Source organism: Cynocephalus volans, chromosome 3, assembly GCF_027409185.1.
Source record: "Cynocephalus volans isolate mCynVol1 chromosome 3, mCynVol1.pri, whole genome shotgun sequence".
Classification (NCBI taxonomy): Eukaryota; Metazoa; Chordata; class Mammalia; order Dermoptera; family Cynocephalidae; genus Cynocephalus; species Cynocephalus volans.
The window spans coordinates 139,962,474-139,976,487 of NC_084462.1; positions in this window are offsets into that span (position 1 = coordinate 139,962,474).

Consider the following 14,014-nt stretch of genomic DNA (forward strand, 5'->3'; position numbering starts at 1 on the left):
ATGGTGGGAGACCCATTCTAGATGCAAAATCACTAAATTCACTTTTAGTGCCAAAATATGATTATGAAATCTGATGTCTATCATATGGGTAATTATTCTTTAGTAATCCGAAAAGGTAAAAAAAAAAGGAAAGTGTTAAATTTCTGAGAATGAACTCCAGAAAAGATGACTCATAGTTTTGATAAAACCTTTCTTTTCTCCATTTTTTACTAAAAATATTTTTTTAAACGTTATAAAACCATCAATATAGTTAGGCAACATTCTTCAGTGGTGGCATTTTTTTACTTCTTAAATAATTGGTTCAAATGTCAAGTTGGAAGTAAAAAGCCTCATAAGTTATTTTTATGAGAATTATTTGTTTAAAAAAATTTTTTATTAAACATTAGTCTGTCTCATAAAATAATTTAATTTTTTCAACTCACTGTTTCTACCAGGTTTAAATTATTATGGTTTTGTACATTGTATAATTTAAAATCTTTCAGATTAACATTTTATACATAGTAACAGCTGTGAATATTTTTTATTCTATTTTTTGTTATAGTATTTCAGAATACTTCACAGATGTTGATAGACTCCTACACTACCCCTGGGAAGTAGATAGGTGGAATTATCACCCAGAACCTCTGTGGGGACTGCTGTCACAGCAAAATGGTTGTTCCTAAGACAAAGGTCAAAAAAGGGATGTTAATAAACAGTCCTCAGGTTTAAGGGACTTTTTTAGGATTACATCTTAAATTCCAACAAATCAGATTTAGCAGTTACTGAAAGTGAAATTGATCCATCCCTCATCCAAACTTTGCAATACTTTCCTGTTCTGACATCATTTAGATAGTTAGCTGTATTATCAGATTAGAAACCATTGTACCAGGCTGCTGAAAGGAAAAGGAGGCAAAAAGCTAAACATGGGATGAATTCTGAACCTTTTAACCTGGCTGAAGTACGTTAGTCCCTGTTATGCAAATACCTTCAATCCTTTGCTAAGTTCAGTGGAAATAATTTTCTTGAATGACAGGTTTATTCAGCAAGGATTCAGTTGGTGATTAATCCCCCTTTGATCTAGGGTATTTCACTTAACTACCAGTTACCTCGTTCTGACAAAGTGCAACTGAGATTAGGGAGATCACTAGAACACTACCAGGGTGTGCATTTATTCTCTATAACCTTTTAAAGCAAGGGCCAAGAATGTAATTTATTTTCAGTATTTGAAGATGTAAAGTCCTGTCTGCTAAGTTAGAAAGTCAATTGAATACCAAATGAAGTTTATTTCTTACGTAATAGAACAAACATTTCCTTTTGCTTTGCCTAACAATGATATTAGGAAGCATAGACTTTGTAGAAAGAAGAAACAAAGACTACATTCTAAGTATAGCTTCTAGTTTTGTTTCATGTACTAAGGTGTATACTTACCGGCCCTGAGATACCTCAAAAATCAAAGCAGTGGCTACAACTTATGTCGAGAAAATACTTCTGTTTTATTAAATTGTACTGTTTCTTCTCACCTCTCCCCACCACCACCACCACCACCATTAGAAAATGTCACACTATATGGTAAAGAAATCCAGTTGGGGAAACATGTTGTTACACATTTATCCGTCTTAAGACTTCTGATTTCTAAGCTTTGTTAATTTTTCCTTTTCTTGAGGAACAGGAGCATCTTTTGTTCCTATTATGAGAATAGTTGCATTCATTTTCAGAATGAACCTTTTTTTCATAAAGAAAATAAATGATACCATTACAAATACTTAAAGGTAATTATTTTGAATTTTTTTTTTTGCCTTTTTTTCTTTTATATCCTCTCCCATAATTTGAAACTTTCAAATATTCTGTGGAATTTTGCACAATATTTCGAGGAAAAAATTTTAAGATGTGTTCCATGCTAGGTTTCTTAAAGAATTCACTTTTTAAAACTATGAGTATTACTAATATGGATGTTCATATTTATCTTGCAAGATGTCATATTAGAGGATTTATTTCTCAAGTATATTTTAAAACCTTTTTTAAAAGTAAAATATGATTTGTAACAAAATATTTTTTAAAGATTAAATTTTTATTAATGATTATAGATAAAGCATTTTTTAGTGCTTAATAATTGTTCATTATTCTAGTATAGTATCAATTTGCAATACAAAGTTAGTATTTAGATCATTTTCTTTCTTTTTTTTTTTTTTTTGGTTCAAACTTTTGTGATTTAATTTATCATTTGAAACAATGACTCAGGGAAGTACATATCTAACTTGTGTCAAACCAGCCTACTCCAGTTTCAATTTAATAATCAGTTTCTAAATGTCTTTTGATAGGAAGTTTCTTAACCACAGCACAATTGAGGATCAGAAAAAGTATGAGATAGTGTTAGAGGGCAGCAAATATATAGTTAATAAAATGTTGCAATATATTTTGAAATATGCCATCATAGAATATATCTGTACAACATATACGAGGGTACTTCCAAAAGTTCATGGAAAAATAGAATTAAGATAAAAAGAATTAATATAATTAATAATAATACTAATCTTTTCATGAAGTTTTTGAAGAACCTTCATATGGAGGAGTGTGTGGATTTAAGTAATGTATACAATGTTAGTGTGACTGACTTGCTGGATTTCTCTACAAACATGTCAGTATCATGTCAGAGGAAGAATATTTTAAAGTCAAGTATTCAAATATTTTCACTCCTAACAAAATATTAGTTAATAGTAACAAAGCATTCATTACAATAAAAATTGCCAAGGAACTCGTGAGATTACTCTTTCAAAAAGTAAAAATTCTTATGAGCCAAAAACTTTTCAACTACCTTAACTTTCTTTACCAACTGTTTTATGGCTATAACATTGTCCATACATAGCCTGGAGCAGTACAATGCTGTATCTGTATCACTAGTTTCCTGTCTTGTAAGCAGGTTACTCTGAGGTCCAGTTGATTTCTCTAAGGCCCTGGCTTATCTGCATAATTGACATCAGTGTGGTGTTAATGTTGGATGCACAACATTTACAGATGGGTGGATGCCACCTGCTGAATTGTTTTTCCAGCAGGACTTGAACATTTGCATATCTAATAATCTAAAATAATGTATTAAATATTTAAAGTCAAACTGTATATTTTCTTTTTTTTTTTTTAAGATGACCGGTAAAGGGGATCTTAACCCTTGACTTGGTGTTGTCAGCACCATGCTCCCCCAAGTGAGCTAACCAGCCATCCCTATATAGGGATCCAAACCTGCGGCCTTGGTGTTATCAGCACCACACTCTCCCAAGTCAGCCACGGGCTGGCCCTTGTATATTTTCTTTAAATGCCCTCTTATAAATGGTATTTTCTGCCAAAAAAAATACTTTAGTAAACACTAATAATAATAATAATAAATAAATAATTATCTTAAAGTTTTTACTTTTTTCTTCAAGGGACTTGAGTGCCCTCTAGAGGTTATAAAGAGATAACTAATGATTGAACCTATTTTAAAACTCTTGATTTTTCCCTTTTAAAAGCATAGCCTGCTTACACACAATCTCAAAGTGTGATCCAATTTATTTACATTAACTCTATTAATTTATCAGTGATTGAAATAGGAGTTTCTGTTTTCTGCTGGTTTTATAGTTGTTTAGTGTGCATGTGATACCATTGAACTTTCCAGATCACTTAGCTGGGGCTTTTTAACTGTTGAAATTATAGTAACACACATTCCCTCACAGAAAGGAGATTGAAGAAACAGCTATTTTGAAATTTATCAAAGACAAAAAATAAGCTGTTCTCTACATTACATTTTTAGAATATTATATACATTTGAAGTAAGCCTTGCTCTTTCAATATGCATTATGTAAAATAAAATGAGAGAAAAATTTTTTTAATTACATAAGACTTCTGTTTCTTGATCTTGTTGAAGAGTGTTGATTGTGTTCAAGCTCAAAAAACAAGTCTTAGAATTTATTTTTTTAAAAAATATGATCTAACATAATGCTTTCATGTTGTTGCATAGGTCTACTAACTAGAAAGGATATTTGAAGAGCAAAAGGAAAAGGTTTACGCACCGTAGTGTGGAAATATAAGTCATTTATTTCAGCGTACCTATATGTTCTCAATGGGTGCAGCGGATTTGTTTCTAAAGGATGTAGGAGTTTATTTTGTATATGAAATTAGAATGGAGTACTAGTAGAACTTCTGATTCAATTAACTTACTTGGTAAAGCTGCCAGGGAAACTAAATATGATGAGAACAAGAGGAATGACTGGATCAAATTAATAGAAATAGATCTTTTTGAAGCAACATAATGATTCTGATCATCAACCTTGAAAAGTAAATTAGAACAAGCAAATTGCTGTTGAAAATTCTTTTAGCACTCTGCTGTTGCTACTCAGCTGGTCATGGTTCAGGCAGAAGCAAGGGAAAAATGCACTCAGTTTTGCATTAACAAAAGAAACATTATTAAAGTGAATGTTTACATTGTGTTTATTGAAGTGTTCAAAGAATATTTGTTGCATCTTCAAGCAACCTGCTGTTCTCCAGGCTATTTTACAGTGCATGAGTGATAATAAAAATGAGTCACTTGTACATTTAGGAAAAAAATCCTTTAACTTAGTGTTTCTTAACTCTCTTACTTTAAAATACTTAAGTATCAGACTTAAAAATACTTTCTCTTTAAAAGATTTTTGTCTCTAGGAAATGTATGCCGTAAAAAATAAAAACAAAAAAACCTCATTTATTCGAATACACCTTCCAGTTACTTCCAAATGCTTTATGTAACTTTTCTCCTGGAAACTACAATGCATAAGAAATAATAATCTGAGAATATTCAAAAAATGAAAACAATTGTGAAATTATTGAAGTGAGTGTGCAATTGAGAGTATAATATGTGCATTAGAGAAATATCTGTTGATTATTATGATAACTTTTGAGAACTACAGTTATGAACTACCCCATAAAGACTAAAGTGAGAATGGAAGAGACAGCTATTGAATAACAGGCATGCCAATCTGACATTTAAAATAAATAAATACAATAAATCTTTATTATATGTACTGGTAAAATGGAAAAGTTAATTTAAAAATTCAGAATTTTAACTTTTACCTTTCTAAAATGAACAATTTAAATCACTTCAATATTTTATAAATATTAGAAGTATAATATTTAACAGGGATTAATGTACCATATTTTATTTGATCTCTTAGCAGGTGTTATTGAATACAAGTTTAGTATTCTGTAATCCCTTATGGATTGACTAATTTTTGAAGAACTATTTTCTTAGATTCACCAACAGGACAAGTTGTCAGTCTTCACCAGCATTTCAGCCTAAAAACCTTATCTGTCATAGTTATCAAAAATTAGCCCATGCTGTAGGCTCTTAAGAACCTCTTAGCCAGATATTTTATTATTTCCAAAATACATACATTTACAGAGCCTCATATATTTATTATTTTAAAGTCCAGAATTTAAAAAAATTAGTTTTTGAATCTAAAATAAAGTAGATGTCAAGCTTCTAACTCTGCTTTTGCTAAGGCAGAAAACAGTAGAAATGGTTAGTAATATTTGCTGCTTACTAACTAATAGCAACAAGAGGCCTTTAATGTAGACATTGGTGGCTTTGTGCCCATAATACATACAAAAGTACTTCAAAAAGTTTGTGGAACTTTTAAAAAAGAATTAAAAGAGAATGCAAATCTTTTCATGAACTTTTTGATGTCCCTCGTATTTCCCTCATACATATTAAAGTAGCACATCAGTTTATTTAATATTGAAGGCCTGAAAACAAACATAAAGTATGGCTTGGAATTAAAAACTGCTGAGCAATCTAGTTGAAATGGAGACCTTACTTAATTTGGTCAATAAAAACTGATAATAAATGTTAAGCTTTTATTGTGCTCTTATTATATCCCACTTTAGAACTAGACACAAAGACAAAAAAATAGTCCCAGATATTGAACGGTGCATTGTAACTCTTGCAATGTATTAGCATTGTAATATAGAAGGCTACTTATATACATTGTTAATACAGAAACTATCAAAAGAGGTGATGGTTGAAATTCAGACAGCCAAAGGAAGGAAGGCCATCCCAGGAGTAACATCATATCTCTGTAGTTCTACCTCTGGCAAACAGAATCCCAGAAACCTCAACGTCTGATGTATCAGAGGGGGAAAAAGGAGATTATAGTAAGTATACTCATGCAAGAGAATATTATTTTGCATCCAAATGTTTGCGGTTTGTCTACATAGGATAAACAAATGTCTAAGAAAATCAATTATTACTATATTTAATATTTATTATACTTAATAAATAGATTTATTAAATAATATAATTAAATATTAAATAATATATTAAAATTTAGTAAAACAATTTATTAAAATAAATAAATTTATTATACTTAATCTAATAAATTCAAATGCAAAAACACTCCTACCTACTAAATATACATTTCTCCCACTGATTCACCCCTCTCTTCCCTCACTAATTTTGAATGTGTGCTCACATGTGCTAGTATGAGGTTTACCTCTGTATTATCAGTGAAGAAAATATAATGATGTATAAATAGGATTATAAGGACAATAAACAAGTGAAGAAATGTTATATAATTCATTGATATGCTAATGTATATTATATTTAGCAAGTTGGTAAGCTAAATTTTTCCTTGGGATAGTTCACAACCAGTAGAACTTCTACCTTGGAGCACATTCTTAGCCTTGTGTCCTTTGAATACACACACACACATACGTGTTTAAGAAAAGAAAAATGCAAGCTCTAGATCACTAGCCTCACACTGAGTAATATTAGTATGCAAATGTTTCCCCTTCCTTCCACCCCAATATTTTGAGTTTTTTGTGGAAAATGACATTCATCATTGCATTTTTGTATTGCCAGTGCCACCAGAAACACAAAAGAAGCTTAGTGTTGATTTAATGAAGTAGCAAAATGTTAAATATGTAATAAAGCAGATTGTCCTCCCACCTAAAACAAATCAATGTGATTGAGAGATTATGGTTTCGCATGTGTATATAAAAAGACCACTGTGCAAACAGTGGTTCAATCCACATTTGGCACAGGTGACTTCTGCCTTGTGATTGCCATCTTTAGCAGAGAACCTGTTGCCATTCACAACAGTGCTCTTCAGACACACTGTGCAGAGCATTGCCTCAAATTGTTAGGTGGGCAACAGCTGAGGCTGCCCATCGTAGGACACACATTCCTTGTGGTTATGCTTTGGTGAACCTTAAAGCATTTGACACTCCCATCTTAGAAATCCTGTTCTGGAACTCACTCTACAACAGCTTTGTGGGCTCCCCATTATTTACCAGAGTCAATCCTCATTTTGTTTGATACAATATTACCTGATATGCTATGACTCCCCGATCCAGTAAAGTCACAGCTTTCAGTGATCCTAGTATACTGATGAAATGGAGTTGCCAGGATTCAAGAATTCCAAGTGATTATTTTGAACATTTCCATTAACCATAAAGGCAGAGTGGTACAGAAAATAAAACAGTTTTTAAAGTTACACAGACATGATTTCAAATCCCAGCTCTGGCATGTACAAGCTGGGTGGTCCTGGGTATGTTACTTAACCTCTGTGGTCTTCAGTTTCCTCCCAACTTTATAGGGTTATTGTGAGCATTGAATGATATCAAGTTCTAAATGCATAGGTATTCAATCAATGTTCATTCTCTTCTATATCAAAGACTTATGATGACCCTTTCACAGAACTATCCCTACCTATAATTAGATTACTGTGCCTTCAGATTATCAAAGTTATATGAGTTGTCCAGGTGCCCTTGGTTTTGAATGTTCAGCTACATATTGCGGGAATGCCTACTCATTGCTTGAATGGGTCCTTGGAGTAAAAAAAAATGTTTGTAGAATTGTGTGGGTGTAAGTGTTTTATAAAGTTTGCTAAAGTTTAACAATTCAACATTATTTATGGAAAGACATTTACTCAAAATTCACATAAGAAAATTATATTCTGCCAAAAGTGGGATTGAGTGAAAATAAAATTCATCCACAGGAACATTGGACAAACGTGGTAATAACCCACAAACTATTAATAGAAGCTCAATTAACTTCTCTTTACATTTTCCAGGATATGGTCTGTGCCATTCATGACAAATTGCCATGTGTAGGAGTCATTTCTTTATGAGACGAATCACTGATAAAACCTGAGTTGGATGTCTAGTAAAGAAATGAATACATTCAGAATATTCTGACATATATTATGTAATATACTGTACTAGGCCCTAGGAAAAAATGTAATGATTAGGTGAAGTGCCTGCTTTCCTAGAATTTACAATCTAAAAGGTGTAGAATTGCTTTAAGTACCAGCTGTTATCTCTTGGGTTGTCTTGAAATGTTTTTCTCACGAAAAATATTGATTTAATTGACAACATAAAATTTTTTTAAATGTCAGATTGCTTGATTTATTGATTTAATAAAACATCTGAGTTGTCTAATTTAGCTTCCCCATCTGAAGTTTTAGAATCAGGGTACCTACATCTTAGTAATGTTCGAAAGAATTGAAAGTAATCTGTGTCTTCTTATATGAAAGCGACATTCTGTTTTGTTTTATTCTGCCAGCACTTTTGTCTAAATTAGCTCTATTGAATAAGGTACCCTATGCTGCAGCTATGGATTTTTGATACAGTGGTCATATTCCTTCATCTTCTGTGGGCTGCCATCTCTGTCACAATGCCAAGTTTCTCTGCTGTCTCAGAGTGAAAAGTGAATGAAATAGCATGGAGGCCTGGATGGGACCTTAAGGAATTCTTACTGAAGACCACTCCCCTACACCCAAGGAGCTTCCTGACTTCCCAACACTGCATAGAAGACCCCCACTCCCACTCTGGGATGCACAGTTAGTGGTGCCTGAGAGCTTCCTAGGAGATTCGCCTTGCAAAAGCCTTCAAAGTGAATTTAAAAGCTACAAAAGAAAAATGAAACTTATAATTTCCTTCTTTTAAAATAAAAACCATTTTAACCTAGGTTAGTCAACCACCTTTCATTCATGAGGCTCAAGAAATTAAATATTTGGAAGAATATGCCATATGGTTTGAAAGCCATTCACAAAGAAAAAGGAATTCCCAGAAAGATAGGGTACGATGGCAGAATCAATTGGATAAGAATGTAGTTAACCAAAGAGACTACTTTGAAGCTCAATTACAAATTCTGGTGTGTTTATTTTTAAATGAATCTCAATAATAGGCACACCCTCATACAGTATAATCCTACATGTTTCTAGGAAACCAAAACATTTTCAATATCAGGATTTATTTAGGTTCTGTTTGTATAAAGCATAAAGATAAATTATAAAAATAATAATTTGGGGGTCCTTTATAGCAAATACCTATTTTGGCAGGAAAATTACAGCAATTGTACCTGGAGTCTATAGTTTAGGGCTGTGACTGCTTAAAATGAAGGGAAAATAAAAGAGTATTTGTACATGTGTTTTCATATTCAAATGTGAATACTCTATCAAGAGAAACTAAAAATTATGTTTTGCAGGTCATTCTCATTCTCTTGACAATCTTGTGATTATTTGTATTAATGTTAAATATTTCCTGGCACTTTTATACTTCAATTATTTTTAGCTATTCACCCACAAATGCAGAAAGACTGACATAATTACCCCCTTTCAATTCACAAAAGACATATATTTACCTATTTCTTCTAATGCTTTTCATGCTAGCATGCTGTTACTATGAGAAGACGACTTTGAACACACACTAGGTAAAATAACATTGTATATTGCACAGCAACCTCAATAACTGAATGTTAATTTAACCAGTAAAGACAAAGTAATTACAATAAGAAAATGTTTATCTTTTAATGGAGTTTAAAATGGAACTCACATTGATCTTATATAGCTCATTGGTTTAGAAATCGCTAAAAAAAATCAGTCTAGGTGCAAAGCATATTCACAAAGCTGCAACTAGTTAATATAAATCCTAGTAGATCTCAGTGTAGTATCAGTGTAGATATTAGTGGCATACCTAGAATATTTGACTCCTAGAATGGATTATTTTCTTTTAACATTTGTCACCTCCACATGACAAAATTATTTTCTTAAAAATATAATTTCAAAAAAGTAATAATCACGAAAGGAACAGGAATGATGGCCAGAAAAGGAGTATAGATAGTGAAAATTGTCTTTTATTGAATGTATATATGTATGTGTTTATTTATAATAATCATGCCAGTACAAAAATGAAAAGGAAATATTTATTACAGAAGAAAAATAGATAACAATACTCTTAAATTACATTAACGTATCTTAAAAGGGGGTGAGGGATTTATACCTACATATTGGTGTGTCTCAGTGATGCATAATAACATTACAGTAACTGATAAGTGAATTTCAATAAAACCAAAACATCTGCCAAATGTACCATTTACACAACTAAATCGTACCACTTATACGACATCCTGTTTTCTTGTTCTTTAGTTTAAAACAAATGGTTAACAATAAAAAGTATTACTCAATGAAGTAAAAGAATTGATGTTTGAAATAAAATTTGCAATTCTCAAACAAAAAACATTGTACCTCAAGGGGCGGCATGCTATTTTACTGTTGTAATAAAAACTGCGCAGAATGACCTAATCGAAGTAACTCAGGTTCTGTTTCATCGTTTTAAAATCATTGGCTGAATTGTTAATTTCAAATATATTGTGTAAACACAGGATTATGTAATATTACAAAGTTTGGATATAGAAATTGTCTTTAAAGCAAGCTTCAACACTTCTCAATTGTTACTTCTCTTGAAAGGAACAGACACAGCAGAGTCTGGGTGTGGGGGATTAACTGTGTAACTGGGAATTCTCCAAATTAACTTACTTGTAAGATGTAATGTTTACTAAAGGATGAGTTATCAAAATATGCTAATTTGAAATTTCATATTTTTATTTCAACTTGACAGTAACCACAACAATTGTTTAGAATTTAGACCAATAAGACATAGTTTGGGGGTGGATTATTTTATCTCTAGAATTGTTTAGAATTGTTGGCACATGATAGTAATAAAGAGCAGAACAACTTGTGGTCAGTTTTGTTATTGTGTTTAACTTCTCTACAGACAATGCATTCCCTTATTGCCTATTTCAGGAGGGAACCACCCTGCCCTGCACACTGTGCTGTGTACCCTCATTTCGTCTCTGCCCACAAAACATGCTTTGTTTTGTGTCGTTTTGTGCTACGTACATCCAACTGCAGAAAACTTTGCATGTGCATCAATACTCAGTGAGAAGGAGATCAAGGTGCTATTACTAAATTAACAATTGTCAAATAACTGTGTCTCAACCATGTGCTTCCCAGTGCTTCTATACAACATGATTAGTTCTGCATCATATCCCACCATTAACACTATAAAGGCTTTTTTGTCCATTTATCTGGGGAGGAAACTCAGAGAGGGCCTTAAGCAGGCAGTAGACCTTCAAAATTTTTGCTCCCTTTTTGAGTACATTTCTAGCATCTACTCTGCCCCTTCCCCAATCCTGGAATCTCAGTGTGCCTGTGTTTCTAGATTTCTGGGATTGAAGTCTCTGTTACCGCTAATGTTTAGGAACCTTGTGCATTCCAACATTCGGAGGATTTGCTTTTCAAATAGGATTGCAGAGTGAGCACAAAGGCCATTTTTGACACTGGAGGTACCCTATATTTTGGGCTATAGGGCCTCCATACAACCTCTCAAATCATATTACATCAATAACTCTCTATTCATCCTACTCATGTGGTCCACCCTGATAAAGAGACTTAGCCAAAATCATTATTCCTGATTGCCAACAGGGAGAATTAAGGCTCATGAGCTTATACAGGAGCTTCTATCCTGATGAGAACAAGTTATCATGTCTTTTTATAAAGTCACAGAGTTTTTCTACCTTAAAGTTGAAACAAAACCCCCAGACTCAGTGCAGATAACTGTACTATCACAACTACATAATCTATTATCAGTTTCCAAATCTGAATAATGTGGGAGCAGGGAAAGCTGACGAGATGATCTCTTCATTTATGTCTCTCTTTAAAAAAAAAAAAAAATTAGGTCTTTTTTTAAATAAGTATGGATATCAAACTTATTTGTAGCCATGTAATTTTGGGAGAGGAGACAAATTATTAATAATAGAGAAAAAAGTGATGGTGGTGACAATGATCATAGGGCTTATGGTTAGGAAAAGAAGTTATTGAGTTATGAAAATCCTTCCCATCTATAATTTTCTGGGTTGGGTCACCATAAAAAAATTTGATAAGTTTCACCTACAGATAAGAACAATTTATTGAGTATCTACCATGTGTCAGGCATTATTCTGGGCACTGAGGATTCAGCAATAAATAAAACAAAATCCACTGTTCTCATGGAGTTTAACTATAGTATGAGATAGGAAATAAAGACAAAAATAAGTAAAATATGTAGTATGTCAGGTGATAAGTTCTTTGGAGTTAAAAAAAAAAGGAAAGGAAGAGGAATGAAGAGTTCTGAGCATGGAAGTGGGATACAATTTTTACAACATAATGCAAAATGGTTACAGAAATGGAGGGGGTGGCAGGGGGCAAAAATGAACCATCTAGTTATTGGGAAAAAAGCAGCAAGTGCTGTGAAAGGTAACATACACGTACACCATTCAGGAAAGAGAAGTGACCCAGCACTTGACTGTCAAGGACAGCAGGTGTCACAGGACAGGTGAAGGTATAATCAAGAGGTACAGTCATGCATCTCTTAACGATGGAGATTTGTTCTGAGAAATGCATCATTAGGTGATTTTGTCATTGTGTGAATATCATAGAGTGTCCTTACACAAACCTAGATGGCATAGCCTACCACACACCTAGGCTATGTGGTATAGCCATTATAATCTTGTATATGTGGTCTGTCGACAACTGAAAAGGCGCATTGCAGCACATGATAGTACATCTCAAATTCAATATCTTGGTACAAACCAAAAGATTTTAAAACAACTGCTGTAATTTCACAAAACACCTACAGCCTAAATGCAGTTGCAAATTACCTCTGAAATATCAGTAAAATCCACAGACATGAAGGATAACAGTGCTTGAAATATTGTATCCTGGGCAATACTGTTTCTCAATAAGACAAAATCTGCTGTTTGACTTGCCTTTTTTTTTTTTTTAGCTAACTATAATTGGAAGTCAGGAGTTGTAAATTTGCAATCCAGGAAACCCCCTTGAGGGTGTTTTGAGGGAAGGGTGGGTAAAGAGGGTTCTGGATTTATGAGGTGGCTGACATTTGAGCCGGTCCTGATTCAGAGTTACTGAGGCCTCACTGGTGCCATGAAGAGAAGTGAAGAGTGGAGCACCGACTTTTCAGCAGACTCTGTGCAGCAACAAGAAGCAACAGCAGTAGTGCACTGCCGTGACTGACGTCAGCATTTCATGCAACTCGGTGGAGCTGGACCAAACAAAAGCTCCTCGTGTTTTGGATAATGGGGGGAGGGGGTCCACTATTCACCCATAGTTATCCATGTATTTATGGATAATTTGTAGAGTAGTTCAGACATACTCATAATACGTCTCCAATAGCACAAATATCCTTTACTTCTCTTTAAACCAAGTAAACTGTTTATTCACTATCACCTAGGTACAGGCTGAATCATGATCTTCAGAAGGAAATTTTGAGATCATTCGTTATCACACAAATATTTACTTTTACCACACAAATGCATAGTGTTCTAGGCTGATTCTGAACATAGATAATGATAACTAACATTTGCTAAGCACTTACTATTGATTAATCCCTATGCATTTTCTCTTTTAATCCTCGCAGTAACTCATGGAAGTTTGTTTTATTGTTACCTCCATTTTGCATAAGGGAAAGTTTGGGGCTTGGCGAGATTAAATGGTGGAGCCGGAATCTGAGCACAGGACAGCCTGTCTCAGGAGCCTGCTTTCTCCTTCCTCTAATACAGCACCTTCCAGGAGGCAAACCTGATTTTTGGTCACTTGCCATGTGAAGTCTCACGTCTATTTTTTCCCTCCGTGGTCTTCTTCCTAACACAGATAGCACTGAAGCTAAATTATTCACATTGATCCAGTATATCTCT